Raw genomic sequence first — 15,967 nt, 5'->3', positions numbered from 1 at the left:
TACTGGACTTTCTGCAGTCAGATGTACTCACGGAATGAGTGAGTTTCCTGCTGCTGCTGCATTAAGAAACACATTCCGGGCTCGGTTTCTGTTCTTAATAATTACCTTGACTTTCCGTGGTGAAACATGTTCAAGGATCAAGTGACTTCTATATTAAGTTACATCTACGTCATGAGGCCCCATCATGATCAGGGCCACATTGACAACTATTGGGCAACACGGTGCACGGAGTCTGTATGTTCTCCCTGTGTTTGCGTGGGTTTCCTCCGGGTACTCCGGTTTCCTCCCACACTTCAAAGACATACTGATAAAAAAAAAATATTATAAATAACTTATTAACTATTATTCTGGCTTCTGATGAGAATTCTTACATTTGACATCTTTAATTAAGTTAATAGTATAATGACAGCTTTGTACCTGATCCTGTGTATGGATCTTCACAGTTCTTAATAGAAGCAAGTAGTGATAAATATTTATGAAAGTGCACAGTGCATGAAGTAAATAATAGAAAATCCACAAGACATGGTAAAAAGAGGACGGGAGATGAAATGGAAATATCCAGGCAGCAGAAGAAAACCTACTAGTGTAGTGCAACGCAACCTCAGGCCTCCAACACACATCCGTTAAAACCACATCCGTGTAAAACGGGCCGTTTTTCGGGTCCGTTTTCCGTTTTTTAGGTCCGTTTTGATGGCATGTGTGGCCTGCGTGTGCATCCCGTATGCTAGCCGTACGTGCGTGTGGAATGTCCATGTGTGCGTGAGTGAAATAACTGACGTGTGTGTGTGTTGCCCGTGTGAAATGTTCCGTGTGTGTGTGTGAGGCAACAAGGATTTTGTGTCTGGCTGATGTGCCTGTGTCAGGGTGGTGGTGTGTGTTGCAGTACCTGTGACAACCTGGCTAGTCCAGGGCGCCACATTCCCCCTTGGTTAAATGCAGGCCGTCCGCGGGCTGCCCGTCCATCACCGGTTTTATTTTTCTTTTTAACTGTGAAAATATAAAACAACAACAATTTATGCATTTCAATTCTTCCCTTACGGGAGGTAGGTCACTTAAACATTGCAAAACACATATATATACATTTTTAATAACAACGGACGGACGGCTTCCGCTCTCCCACCCAAGCAACCTAGCCCTGATGCTGCCCCTAAGAAGTGGGCAGCACCCCTTGACCCCAGTCCAGATCTAGGCTGCCCGAGCGGGAACGGGTATGGTAACTCGCACCCGGCTGTCACTTCAGGGGACCCCACGTCCATGGGGGACCCCTGACCCCCGGAGGATCGCCACCGGTTTCGGTAGTGGCGGGCCTGGGCCAACACTTTCCTCCAGGCCCATCCTCCAAACCTGCCTCTCCGGAGGCGGCAACGGAAAACATGCCCCCAACATATTTACAATCCCACAAGTTCGTGGGTGCCCTGTGAGTTCTCAGGCATGTCCATGAAGAGTTCCTCATGCCAACGGTAGCAAAGGGTCCCCCATGGGGACAACTTGCCGGCAACGGCCGGGTCAATCACGGTGTCAATCAGGTCATTCTCTCAGTTTGATTAGTCTTATCATTCATTTACTTATTAGGGTAACGGTACCGGTGGTCCCAACGGTGCAACGGAGGGACCGCTGCCTTACTTCAAGTCCACACCGCAGGCCGGAGGAGGGGACTGGGCCGGTTCTTGGGCCTCCTGGCCTCCTCTCAGCTTGGCATCAAGGGCAAACCAGCCCCTCTCTCCACAGTGCCGCGTGTATGTCACCAGATCGCCTGGGAGCAAGTTACGGCCCGGGTAGCCCTATGGTAGATGGGCATTAACATCCTGGCGGGCCACAAACACCTCGGCCTCAAGGCCCGGCTCGAAAATAAATCCATACCCCCAGCGGGGGTCAAATCTTCGCACCTGACCCTCGTGTATCGGACCCCGTACCCGGAAGGTGGCTCTGCGGAGGTTCTCCTTCTCCTGGATCGTGCGAGCTATCATCTCAGCCTTCCGCTTCTCCCTCTCCGCGATTTCCCGGCCCAGCTGGCTAGGTTCCCTGTCCCAGTAAGGGGCGTCTGCCTGCCCCTGCGTGCGGGTCGGGCCCCGCAGGACCTCCTTCACACTGCCCACTACTGGCGCCCTCTGTGGAAGGTCCCGCGGTGTCATGGCCTGGGGTGCTGCCTCACAGCGACGACCCGGCGCAGCCTCAGCCGAGGCGTGGGATATGGGTACAGGGGTCCTCACCTGCAGAGCCTCCGCCTCCTCCTGAACGGGACGGATCACCGGAGCCGGAACGGTACTGGGTGCGGTCACTTCCGATGCCGCCAGTGTGTCTTCGTAGACTGACGCTGCCCTCGGGAGCTTCCACGGAAGTGGTGCGGGTCGTCTGCGGACCTCGTCTGCAGGCTGGTCCACTCGGGCGGACAGGCAGGGTTCCGCTACCGGTTGTAGGGGTAGCGGGCCTAGTGGCGGGGCGGCAGCAGCCAACACGGGTAGCGGGGGAGGCAGCAGGGTGAGCGGGCACAGACCGGGTCCCTCAGCCGCAGCGACCGATCCTGTAGGGACACAGGGGCGTGGGTCGCTTACCCGCTCCTCTAAGTCTTCCTCCACCTCGCGTCTCCGTATGGCCGCCACCACTTCCGCCATGTCGGACTCCCACTCCTCCAGGAGGAGCTGCACTTGCACCTGCAGACGGCTGCTCAGTTGGACAGTCCGGACCTCCACCCACGCCGCGGTGCCGGGCGTCGGCTCGGGGACTGTGGGGCTACCGGACGGACGATGCATGCTGGCAGCGGTATCTTCCAGGAACCAAATGGCGGCAGAGTCCTGGCGTCCCTGCTTTTATGGCTTCGGTTTACATGCGGCCGGACGCCATCCGTCCCCCCTTGGCCTTTTCTCGGCACCTCCTCTTCAGGGGTGGGGCTTTGGCTTTCGCGCCTCCACTGCTCGAGAAGACGCTCGAGCGGGAAAATCTTCGCGCCCAAGATGGCGGACTCTGAAATTTTTCAGCCGGACACCGCCGGCGGGGCACAAGGCGCACTTCTACCAGCCGGTAGAACGGTAAGATCCTGTTCATGACGCCAAGTTGTCGCGGGCGGGGAGGATGCCACTGCGCTGCGCTCGCCAACGCTCGGGTCCGGCACTGCTGCTGCTGCTGCTCGGTGGCTCGAGCGGTGGGCCGGATCCGGGGACTCGAGCGGCGCTCCTCGCCTGTGAGTGAAAGGGGGTAGTTTGGTTTGGGGATTTAGTCCGTGACGCCACCCACGGGTTGTGGTGAGGTTGGGCACCACCGCTGCTGGTGACGGGGATCCCGGGAGCGATGGCAGGGAGCAGCTGGGATGTTGTTCTCCCCCTCCGTGGGTAGGGGTTGGTGGTCCAGGGGCCCGGTGAGGTGACGGGGAGGCAGGGTTGGCAAGGTGCCGGGTCGCCTGGACTGCGCAGCGCGGTGCTGGATGGCACGGTTGTACTCACTCAGCCACAAATGTACGCAAAGTCTCTGGTAAACCAAACGGCTGGATGGACGGGTCCCGCAGCTGGCTGCTGTAGCTTCTCCCGGACGGTTAGTGGTGGCTGCCTTTCCCTGCACCTCTGTGTATGTTCGGTCCCGATGGATTCCCACCGGTAACCCGCTCCCCAGCGTATATATGTGCCGGAGGAGCCCTTTTTCCCGCAGCCTCTGGCCCTTGGAACTCTAGCTGTGGCGGTAGCTGTATTTCCTTATACTGGTCGGACGGTTGCCTTCAATCGGGTCTTGGCTGTTAGGAAATCCCTGGGGTTCCGGTCACTGACGGATTTGACCTCTAATGGCGACTCCAAGCCTGGTCGGGGTCCGCAGGCCCTCCCTGTGTGTGCTGGCTTCACTTCGCTCCCCGGTTCGGTACCGGCGGGCCACCGCCCGTCCCCGGTCCTATGGTTCCGCGTTGATTCGCCTCTCCTGCAGACGGCCACCACCGTCTGCCAACCTTGCTCTTAGTGCCCGGGCCACACACCCGGACACGGTCAGTTTACTCCTCCACTCCTACTTCACTCCTCACTCTTGCACTCCCCTAACTGATCTGCTCTCCTTTTCCCGCCTCCAGGACTGTGAACTCCTCAGTTGGTGGGGCCAACCGCCTGGCTCCACCCCACCTGGTGTGGACATCAGCCCCTGGAGGGAGGCAACAAGGATTTTGTGTCTGGCTGATGTGCCTGTCTCAGGGTGGGGGTGTGTGTTGCAGTACCTGTGACGACCTGGCTAGTCCAGGGCGCCACACTTCAAATACGAGTATTGCTCTATCTCTTGATTCATCCTCTGTCTGTCCATTAAGACCGCTTTACATGCTGCGATATCGGTACCGATATTGCTAGCGTGCGTACCCGCCCCCATCGTTTGTACGACATGGGCAAATCGCTGCCCCCGTCACACATACGTACCAGCATAGCGACGTCTATGTGACCGGCGAACCGCCTCCTTTCTAAGGGTGTGGTTCTTTCGGCATCAGAGCGGTGTCACTAAGCTACCGCCCAAGAGAGGAGGAGAGGCGGAGATGAGTGGGACGAAACATTCCACCCACCTCCTTCCTTCCTCATTGGCAGCGGCCTCAGGTAAGGAGATGTTCGTCGCTCCTGCGGTGTCACACGTAGCGATGTGTGTTGCTGCAGGAACGACGAACAACATCGTTACTGCAGCAGCAACGATAATTGGAAAGAGGAGGGCATGTCACCGATGAGCGATTTTGAACGTTTTTGCGACGATTCAAAATTGCTCATAGGTGTCACACACAACGACATCGCTAAAGCGGTCAGATGTGCGTCACAAATTCCGTGACCCCCAACGACATCGCTTAAGCGATGTCGTAGCGTGTAAAGCGGCCTTTAGTCTCGGTATAGTATTCTGAGGAAAACAATAACTTGATACCCAATGTGGAGCAAAAACTATGGCAAAAGTTAGCCAAGAACTGAACTCCTCTTTCGGAAATAATATTTTTGGGAACACCACGTAGTATAATAATATGGGAAATTAACATAGATCATAGTGTGATGCCCTGGACTAGCCAGGGGTCACAGATAGTCCCCTGCACAACACCTGGTCCCCCAAAAAGGTTCCACCAGTCAACCAAAACCCTGAGTCACCCCTATCTGTCCCGGAGATCCACACCCGGGGACGGGGTCAGGCGGTTGGCCACGCCCAGCGAAGAGGATTGATGGGCAGGGGCGGGCAAAAAACAGAGAGTTCAAACAGTTCGTGTTAGGGGGAGGAAAGGAGAGGAGGTAGCTGTGAGAGCTGAGAATTAAATCTGTCAGGGCCTAGGTGGGAGCCTAGGGACCCTGTGGCCAGGAGACAGATGGTGGTGGCCGTCTGCAGGAGGCCGGGAGTAGAACCGGCGGAACCGTCAAGGCACCAGGGCTGGGTCGTAGCCCGCCGGTACCGAACCGGGGAGTCAAACCGAAACCGGAGCACCAAAAGAAGGGTACTCAGACCTTGTACGAGGCCCAGAAGCAACTGGACCGAGTCAAATCAACTGATTGAGGCTTGGATTATAGGTCCATTCCCACCCAAAGTCACGATAGACGGCAACAGCCCACCGAGGGGGATAACAAGCCATCGCCCAGGCACCGCAATCCCACGGGCCAGCGCCTGCGGGCAAGAGGGCTCCTCCGGCACCTACAAGTCGGGGTGCGGACTACCGTTGTTCAGAGATAGGCAGTCACACAGTCAAGAGGGTGCAGGGAAAGAAGTCACCACCAGCCCGAGTAGGGGAAATCACGCAGCCGGCTGCGGGCACCGACCACCATTCCGTTTTTTGTTTACCAGTGACTCCGGTGTGTTTCTTCTGAGTGAGTACACCAGTGCCCTCAGGTACAGCGCTGCGCAACGCCGCCCTGCCCTGCATCCCTCCGATAGCTCCATTCATCACCCCCAGCGGGCCCCGGGACTCACACCCCCTACCCACGGAGGGGTCAACACCTAGCTGCGCAACAACACCGCCACCCGGGAGCCCCCACCATCACCAGCAGCGGTGGTGCCTACAATCATCACGACCCGTGGGTGGCGTCACGAACAATCTCCATAGCGGCCACGGCCGCACACCCAGCCGATCACCAAAACAACCCCCCTTTACAGAGCGACGTGACCCCCCGGGACCGGGGACGGTCAAGCCACCGACACCCACCCGAGCACGGAACCGAGCGGCTCAGCAGCCGCAGCCGAGCCCCAGAGTGGTACACATCGACTCTTCTGGCGTCACGAACAGGATCGACCCAGTCCACTTACCGGTGGAAGTGCGCCTTGAAGTTGTCGTTAGCGGCGTCCCGCTGAAAAAAACGGAGAAGTCGCCATCTTTTAGCGCGAAGTTTCCCGCCTTCACCATCTTCCCCAAGAAATAGAGGGTAAAGCGAGGCCCCGCCCCCTGGGAACAGAGCGGCGCTGCAGCGAGTGAAAGAGTGACAGGAAGAAACCAAGGTGGGGCGGCTGAAGATTGAATCCCATGTGACCGAACGGATAAAGGGCAGGGACTCCAGGACTCTGCTACCCGACTTGTTCCTGGAACACGAGCATACAGCATGTCTGCCCCGTCCGAGAGCCCCGAATTCCCGGAGCCCGCGCCCGGAACATCGGCGTGGGTGGAGGCCCGGACAACCCTCATGTGCTGCCGGCTGCAGGTCCAGGTGAGGTACCTGATGGAGCAATGGGCGGCCGAGATGGGGGAGATAGCCGCGGCCATGCGGGCACGCGAGATGGGGACGAATATGGAGGAGAGGGCGAGCGACCCACGCCCATATGTCCTTGAGGGACCGGCCGCTGCAGCTGAGGGACCCGGTCTGCCCCTAATTCTCCTGTCACCCCCTCCGCTGCCCGTATCGGTTGCTGCCGCTTCCCCGCTTGGTCTGCCGCCCCCGACCGTATGCACGGCCCGCACCTGTCTCGCTTCCATGGAAGGAGGGTTCCCGGAGGAAGCCCGCTCCCGAGGAGGCCCCGCCACTCCAGGAAGCAACCGCACCCGAAGAGATCCCGGCCCCGGCAGTCCGCCCGGCCAAGACGGAGATGCCAGATACCCAGTGGCCCGCCCAGCAGGTAAAGCTGGCCGCTCCCCACACCCAAGCTTCGGCTGAGGCGGTGCTGGGTTGTCGCTGCAGGGCAGCACCCCAGGCCACGACACAGCAGGGTTCCCAGGAGAAAGTGCCGATTGTAGTTGGCACGTGGGAACTCCGGCTGGGGCCGACCCGCGCACCTGAGGGGCACGCAGACGCCCCGTATTGGGAGTGGCAGCAGAGTCAGCTAGGCCGGGAAGTCGAGGCACGGGAGAAGCGAAGGGCCGCGGTGCTGGCCCGCACCATCCGGGAGAAACAGAATCTCTGGAATGCCACCTACAGGGTGCGGGGCCAGATTTATGAAGGCCTGGTCCGGCAGTTTTGCCCCCGATGTGGATGGGGGTTCATTTATGAGCCGCGCCTGGAGGCCGAGGTCTTCTTTTCCCGGCGGGATGTCTACAGCTATCTGCCTCTGGGTCACCCGGATCGTGACCTGAAGCCCGGCGAGTTGGTGATATACACCCGGCATTGTGGGGAGAGGGGCCGGTTCACCCTTGATGTCAAGAGGAGGGCGAGCCGCAATGTTCCCGGGCGGCCCCACTCCCCTCACCCACCGTACAACTCCGACGAGGTTATAGTCGAGGAGGAGTACAAGGAGGAAGCCGAAGAGAAAAATTAAAATGAGGTAGCAGTTCCGGCTTCCTAGTCCCCGTTGGGACCCACCTGCAAGTCCCCGTTGGGACCTATGTTTGTGGTAGCGGACCAGCTACTGAAGTGCCCGTCCCTGTTGGGAATGATGTTGTCCCCGTTTCACCCTCCCCTTCTGTATGAGAAATCATGAACATGGCTGAGAACTAGCAGGCCACCCAAAAACTATTGGGTTTGTAAATAACACCCCCCCCCCCTTTTTATGCTTTCCCGCTGCTGCCAGTCTCCGGAGAGGCTGGTTGGAGGATGGGCCTGTGGGAAACTGTTGGCCAAGGCCCGCCACCATTGCAATCGGTGGCGATCCTCCGGGTCGGGGGTCCCCTGGACGCGGGGCCTCTGAATGACTGCCGGGTGCGATGTACCGTACCCGTTCCCGCTTGGGCGACCTGGGTCAGTTCCCATTTTCCGGACTGGGGAAAAGGGGTGCTGCCCGTTTCTTAGGGGCAGCATCAAGGTCAGGTTGCTCGGGTGGGAAAGCGGAAGGAAATGGACCCGTTCCCGTTTAAACCATTTAAAGTAACATTAAAAGTAAAGTGCCTCCCGTTATGGCAATATCAAAAAGAATTATTGATGTAAATAATGTTAGTATGCTTGTGCATGTGGTGTTTCCTATTTTTCAGAAAAAGAAAATAAACCCGGTGGTGGTGGCCCGGCAGCCCACGGACGGTCTGCATTAAACCAAGGGGGAATATGACGCCCTGGACTAGCCAGGGGTCACAGATAGTCCCCTGCACAACACCTGGTCCCCCAAAAAGGTTCCACCAGTCAACCAAAACCCTGAGTCACCCCTATCTGTCCCGGACATCCACACCCAGGGGCGGGGTCAGGCGGTTGGCGACGCCCACCGAAGAGGATTGATGGGCAGGGGCGGGCAAAAAACAGAGAGTTCAAACAGTTCGTGTTAGGGGGAGGAAAGGAGAGGAGGTAGCTATGAGAGCTGAGAAGTAAATCTGTCAGGGCCTAGGTAGGAGCCTAGGGACCCTGTGACAGGAGACAGACAGTGGTGGCCGTCTACAGGAGGCCGGGAGTAGAACCGGCGGAACCGTCAAGGCACCTGGGCTGGGTCGTAGCCCACCGGTACTGAACCGGGGAGTCAAACCGAAACCGGAGCACCAAAAGAAGGGTACTCAGACCCTGTACGAGGCCCAGAAGCAACTGGACTGAGTCAAATCAACTGATTGAGGCTTGGATTATAGGTCCATTCCCACCCAAAGTGCCGCAATGACGCCCTGCCCTGCATCCCTCCGACAGCTCCATTCATCACCCCCAGTGGGCCCCGGGACTCACACCCCCAAGGAGGGGTCAACATCTAGCTGCGCCACAACACCGCCACCTGGGAGCCCCCACCATCAGCAGCAGCGGTGGTGTCTACAATCACCACGACCCGTGGGTGGCGTCACAAACAATCTCCATAGCGGCCCCGGCCGCACACCCACCTGATCACCAAAACAACCCCCCTTTATAGAGCGACATAACCCCCCCGGGTCCGGGGACGCTCGAGCCACCGACACCCACCCGAGCATGGACCCGAGCGGCTCGGCGGCTGCAGCCGAGCCCCAGGGCAGTACAATAGTATCAAGTACCCACACAGACTCCAAGTTGTGGGGGCGACGGGTCTGTGACTATGTGATCAGTTCAGCTCTGGGGATATCCCTACATACCAGGATTTTCGTCAAGCTCTGCAGAGTCACAAGAAGGAAAATAGAAAATACCCAGATACAGAGAAGTGCGCATTTGTGGCACCCCTGAGGCTTCAGTCGCCACAAGGTACTGCACCTTGTAGCACCCACGGGGTAGGGGTTAAATTGTACTTGTCGCCGGGCAGGAGATGTCGGGTCAGGGGGATGTCATAGGTGGCCCTTGCCCGGTTTTGTGGCCCCGAGGTGTACAATAAAAGGGAGAAGGATGGAGGATGGGTGAGGCTGAGGATGTTGGGAGTTGTCACGTGACGCCACCTGTGGTATGTGGCCAGGGATTAGCCGCCGCTATGGTCGCAGTCCTCTGGGGCGGATGGTGTCACAGCTAGGGTAGTTCAGCTTCCCGCAGGCGAAACTAGGCCCCAAGAAGGATGATTGTGGTAGTAGTGGCCGTTGGCGCCGACACTGAAAGACAGACACGGCAGTTGCAGTTCTAGGTCTTTACTCACTGTCCTTTGCTTGCCCGGGGGTACCGGTCTCTGTCGTGATGGTCTCAAGCACCAGGTCAGTACTGGTGCGGTAGCCTGTAGGTCCTTCCCTCCTTGCCCTTTAGTGTTGGACCCCCATGGCCTGAAGCTACTTGGGGAGCTCGGTTCTTGTAATTGAGCTCCCATCCCGTGCGCAGGTGGCGCGGATCTGCTATGGGGCCTGACTATAATCACGGCTCTGGACCCTATGTGCCGCTCTTCTCTATCACTCTCTCAGGTGAATCGACTTAGGTGTTCCCGCCCTAAGCTATTTTTTCACTATTTCTCTGTTTCCCGAAGTTTTTGGGCAGGGTTAGTCCAACTACACAGTTCAAACAGGAGCACTGACTCTGCTGGCTAGTCCACGAAAAACCACACGCAGGGGAGCACCGTCTCTTAAAGCCATAGCTTTTTTAAACTATTAGTAGGGGCGACACATCTCCATCAATTCTTTCAGTGTTTTTGCTGCAGATTTCATGCATACTAATGAGTGTGGAAACATCTGGAACAAACACACAAGTCAAAAATGCAGCAAAACCAAAATTGTCTTACTTTCTGTTGGAAGTTTATGGACTCATTAAACCTTCTAGTTTGCACAAGAAACTATGTGCTTGTGTGAACGGTGCCACCTGAAAGCGAGTAAATCCATATAGATGCCTACAGTGAAAGATGGCATAAGCTCAGTGATGCCTACAGTGAAAGACGGTATCGACTCAGTCATGCCTACAATGAAAGGTGGTATGGACTCGGTGATGCCTACAGCAAAAGGTAGTATGGACTCGGTGATGCCTACTGTGAAAGATGGTATGGACTCAGTGATGCCTACAGTGAAAGATGGTATCGAATCGGTGATGCCTACAGCGAAAGATGGTATCAACTCGGTGATACCTAGAGTGAAAGATGGTATGGACTCAGTAATGTCTCCAGTGAAAGATGGTATGAACTCGGTGATGCCTACAGTGAAAGATGGTATGGACTCGGTAATGCCTACAGCGAAAGATGGTATGGACTCGGTGATACCTAGAGTGAAAGATGGTATGGACTCGGCGATGCCTACAGTGAAAGATGGTATGGACTCGGTAATGCCTACTGTGAAAGATGGTATGGACTCGGTGATGCCTACAGTGAAAGATGTTATAGACTCGATGATGCCTATGTGACGCCCTGGACTAGCCAGGTAGTCACAGATATGACACCACACACACGCCCTTCCCTGGACAGTTACACCAGTCAACGAAAAACCCTTGTTGCCTCCCTCCAGGGTCTGATGTGCACACCAGGTGGGGCGGAGCCAGGCGGTTGGCCCCACCCACCAAGGAGTTCACAGGCTGGAGGCGGGAAAAGTGACAGATTGAGTTTGGAGGTGAAAGTAAGAGGAGTACAAGTCTGTATGTGTCTGGGTAGGAGCCCAGGCACCATCAGTAAGGTCGGCAGACGGTGGTGGCCGTCTGCAGGAGGTAGTGAATCTCTGCAGAACTGTAGGACCGGGGTCGGACGGCGGCCCGCCGGTACTGAACCGGGGAGCGGAGTGAAGCTAAGCACACAGGCAGGGCCATCGGACCCCGAATAGGCTTGGAGCCGCCGACAATGGTCAAATCCGAAAGTGACCGGAACCCCAGGGGTTTCCTAACACCCAAGACCCGCTAGAAGGCAACAGTCCACACCGTGAGGATACACAGCCACCGCTACAGTCTAGAGATCCAAGGGCCAGCGCCTGCGGGCAAAACGGGCTCCCTCGGTACCTATACGCCGGGGAGCGGACTACCGTTGGGGAAACCATTGGAGTCAAAACACTCTACACGGGTGCAGGGAAAGACAGCCACCATCACCTGTCCTGAAGACACTGCAGCCGGCTGCGGGACCCGTCCATCTGGCCGTTTGGTTTACCAGAGACTCTGTGAATTGTGCCTGAGTGAGTACAACAGTGCCATCCGGCACCGCGCCGCGCTGCCCCTGCAACCCTGCACCCCAGCTATCCAGCCTCCCCGTATCACCACCGGGCCCCGGGAACACCAACCCCTACCCACGGAGGGGATAACATCCTAGCTGCTCCCTAACATCGCTCCCGGGATCCCCGTCACCAGCAGCGGTGGTGCCATCGTCACCACGACCCGTGGGTGGCGTCACGAACTATCTCCCCAAACAAACCACCCCTTTTCACTCGTGGGCGAGGAGCGCTGCTCGAGTCCCGGGTCCAGCCCACCGCTCGAGCCACCGAGCAGCAGCAGCAGAAGCCCCGGACCCGAGCGTAGTGAGCGCGTCCCCTCCGCCCGCGACAACTTGGCGTCTACGAACAGGATAGAACCGATCTACCTACCGTTAGAAGTGTGCCTTGCAGTCCCCGCCGGCGGCGTCTGGCCGAAAAATTTGTGTAAGCACTAGGTATGTAAATGTGATGTGAGATCAGTGGCCCAAAGCCATTTAACCCCTCAAAAACACTGGTTACTTATTCAAATCTGTGAAAACTGGGGTTTTGCCCACTTTGATGCCAGTTCTGATGCCCAGAATCTGTTTGGGCCAGGCTAAAGTGATCTGAATTTGATGTGTGGCATCACTAGGTATGTAAATGTGGTGTGAGATCAGTGGCCCAAAGCCATTTAACCCCTCAAAAACACTGGTTACATATTCAAATCTGTGAAAACTGGGGTTTTTCCCACTTTGATGCCAGTTCTGATGCCCAGAACCTGTTTGGGCCAGGCTAAAGTGATCTGAATTTTATGTGAGTCATCACTAGGTATGTAAATGTGGTGTGAGATCAGTGGCCCAAAGCCATTTAACCCCTCAAAAACACTGGTTACTTATTCAAATCTGTGAAAACTGGGGTTTTGCCCACTTTGATGCCAGTTCTGATGCCCAGAACCTGTTTGGGCCAGGCTAAAGTGATCTGAATTTTATGTGTGTCATCACTAGGTATGTAAATGTGGTGTGAGATCAGTGGCCCAAAGCCATTTAACCCCTCAAAAACACTGGTTACTTATTCAAATCTGTGAAAACTGGGTTTTTGCCCACTTTGATGCCAGTTCTGATGCCCAGAAACTGTTTGGGCCAGGCTGGAGTGATCTGAATTTGATGTGTGTCATCACTAGGTATGTAAATGTGGTGTGAGATCAGTGGCCCAAAGCCATTTAACCCCTCAAAAACACTGGTTACTTATTCAAATCTGTGAAAACTGGGTTTTTGCCCACTTTGATGCCAGTTCTGATGCCCAGAACCTGTTTGGGCCAGGCTAAAGTGATCTGAATTTGATGTGTGTCATCACTAGGTATGTAAATGTGGTGTGAGGTCAGTGGCCCAAAGCCATTTAACCCCTCAAAAACACTGGTTACTTATTCAAATCTGTGAAAACTGGGTTTTTGCCCACTTTGATGCCAGTTCTGATGCCCAGAACCTGTTTGGGCCAGGCTGAAGTGATTTGAATTTGATGTGTGGCATCACTAGGTATGTAAATGTGGTGTCAGATCAGTGGACCAAAGCCATTTAACCCCTCAAAAACACTGGTTACTTATTCAAATCTGTGAAAACTGGGGTTTTGCCCACTTTGATGCCAGTTCTGATGCCCAGAGCCTGTTTGGGCCAAGCTGGAGTGATCTGAATTTGATGTGTGGCATCACTAGATATGTAAATGTGGTGTGAGATCAGTGGCCCAAAGCCATTTAACCCCTCAAAAACACTGGTTACTTATTCAAATCTGTGAAAACTGGAGTTTTGCCCACTTTGATGCCAGTTCTGATGCCCAGAACCTGTTTGGGCCAGGCTAAAGTGATCTGAATTTTATGTGTGTCATCACTACGTATGTAAATGTGGTGTGAGATCAGTGGCCCAAAGCCATTTAACCCCTCAAAAACACTGGTTACTTATTCAAATCTGTGAAAACTGGGGTTTTGCCCACTTTGATGCCAGTTCTGATGCCCAGAATCTGTTTGGGCCAGGCTAAAGTGATCTGAATTTGATGTATGGCATCACTAGGTATGTAAATGTGGTGTGAGATCAGTGGCCCAAAGCCATTTAACCCCTCAAAAACACTGGTTACTTATTCAAATCTGTGAAAACTGGGGTTTTGCCCACTTTGATGCCAGTTCTGATGCCCAGAACCTGTTTGGGCCAGGCTAAAGTGATCTGAATTTTATGTGTGTCATCACTACGTATGTAAATGTGGTGTGAGATCAGTGGCCCAAAGCCATTTAACCCCTCAAAAACACTGGTTACTTATTCAAATCTGTGAAAATTGGGGTTTTGCCCACTTTGATGCCAGTTCTGATGCCCAGAACCTGTTTGGGCCAGGCTAAAGTGGTCTGAATTTTATGTGTGTCATCACTAGGTATGTAAATGTGGTGTGAAATCAGTGGCTTAAAGCCATTTAACCCCTCAAAAACACTGGTTACTTATTCAAATCTGTGAAAACTGGGTTTTTGCCCACTTTGATGCCAGTTCTGATGCCCAGAACCTGTTTGGGCCAGGCTAAAGTGATCTGAATTTGATGTGTGGCATCACTAGGTACGTAAATGTGGTGTGAGATCAGTGGCCCAAAGCCATTTAACCCCTCAAAAACACTGGTTACTTATTCAAATCTGTGAAAACTGGGGTTTTGCCCACTTTGATGCCAGTTCTGATGCCCAGAACCTGTTTGGGCCAGGCTAAAGTGATCTGAATTTGATGTGTGGCATCACTAGGTACGTAAATGTGGTGTGAGATCAGTGGCCCAAAGCCATTTAACCCCTCAAAAACACTGGTTACTTATTCAAATCTGTGAAAACTGGGGTTTTGCCCACTTTGATGCCAGTTCTGATGCCCAGAACCTGTTTGGGCCAGGCTAAAGTGATCTGAATTTTATGTGTGTCATCACTAGGTATGTAAATGTGGTGTGAGATCAGTGGCCCAAAGCCATTTAACCCCTCAAAAACACTGGTTACTTATTCAAATCTGTGAAAACTGGGGTTTTGCCCACTTTGATGCCAGTTCTGATGCCCAGAACCTGTTTGGGCCAGGCTAAAGTGATCTGAATTTGATGTGCGACATCACTAGGTATGTAAATGTGGTGTGAGATCAGTGGCCCAAAGCCATTTAACCCCTCAAAAACACCAGTTACTTATTCAAATCTGTGAAAATTGGCTGTGTGCCCACTTTGATGCCAGTTCTGATGCCCAGAACCCCTTTGGGCCAGGCTGGAGACACTTGAGTTTGATTAGAGGCATCACTAGATATGCAATTGTCGTGTTAGATCAGTGGCCCAAAGCCATTTAACCCTTTCACTAACATACTTCGGTGCCCACTTTGATGCCCATTTTTTTGCCAGTTTTATAATTTTCGCAGCTGGTTTTGAGTGTATGTATATTAGGGCTCATCAGTGCATTGTATTTTATTATTGTGATGTGTCATTTTTGTTGATAAATGCATAAAAAACTGAAAAAACTAAATTGCCAAATAAGAAACTGACGAATTAGAAACCAACTTCAGCCCCGAATAAGAAACTGACGAATAAGAAACCAACTTCAGCATCGTCATCAGCCTGAGCTTCCGTTAGCTGCATTTAGAGATGTGCAGTCTGGATTGCAGTAGACTTATAGGGAGGGATGTGCTGCGGTCATCAGCTACTGTCATCAGGGTATCCTGTGTTATGTCATCATCATGTCAGTGATGATAATGAGTCTACTGAAAATACATCTCAGAACAGCAAGCAGCTGACAAATTTTAATCTTAGTAGCCAGAGTAAAAATTACAAGGTTTTAGGATATTTATTTTAAGATATGCAAATTGCCTGCTCAGACAGGAAATCAAATGCCGTCTATTGGAAGTAGCAATCCTAAAAGGCAGTACCCTTTATCGAGACTTGCCACATGACTTAGGATAAAAGAATCTATTTGCGGCCATATGTTTCAGGGCGTTGTCCCTCCTCAATACAAAGCAAGAGATCTGATCTGGCTAAGGCTAGTTTCACACTTGCTTTGAACGGTATCCATTGCGTTGTGTGACGGATGCAACGGATATGTTGCATATAGTGGCGCAATGGATGCTGCAAAACAACGGAATCCGTTTTGATTTTTTTTTTTTTTTTTTTTTACAGTTTACCGGCGGCAGACTATTGTGAACGATCAGCTGATCGCTCACAGCAGCCGGGTGA

Source organism: Anomaloglossus baeobatrachus, chromosome 5, assembly GCF_048569485.1.
Source record: "Anomaloglossus baeobatrachus isolate aAnoBae1 chromosome 5, aAnoBae1.hap1, whole genome shotgun sequence".
NCBI lineage: Eukaryota > Metazoa > Chordata > Amphibia > Anura > Aromobatidae > Anomaloglossus > Anomaloglossus baeobatrachus.
This window is presented reverse-complemented; position numbering follows the sequence as displayed.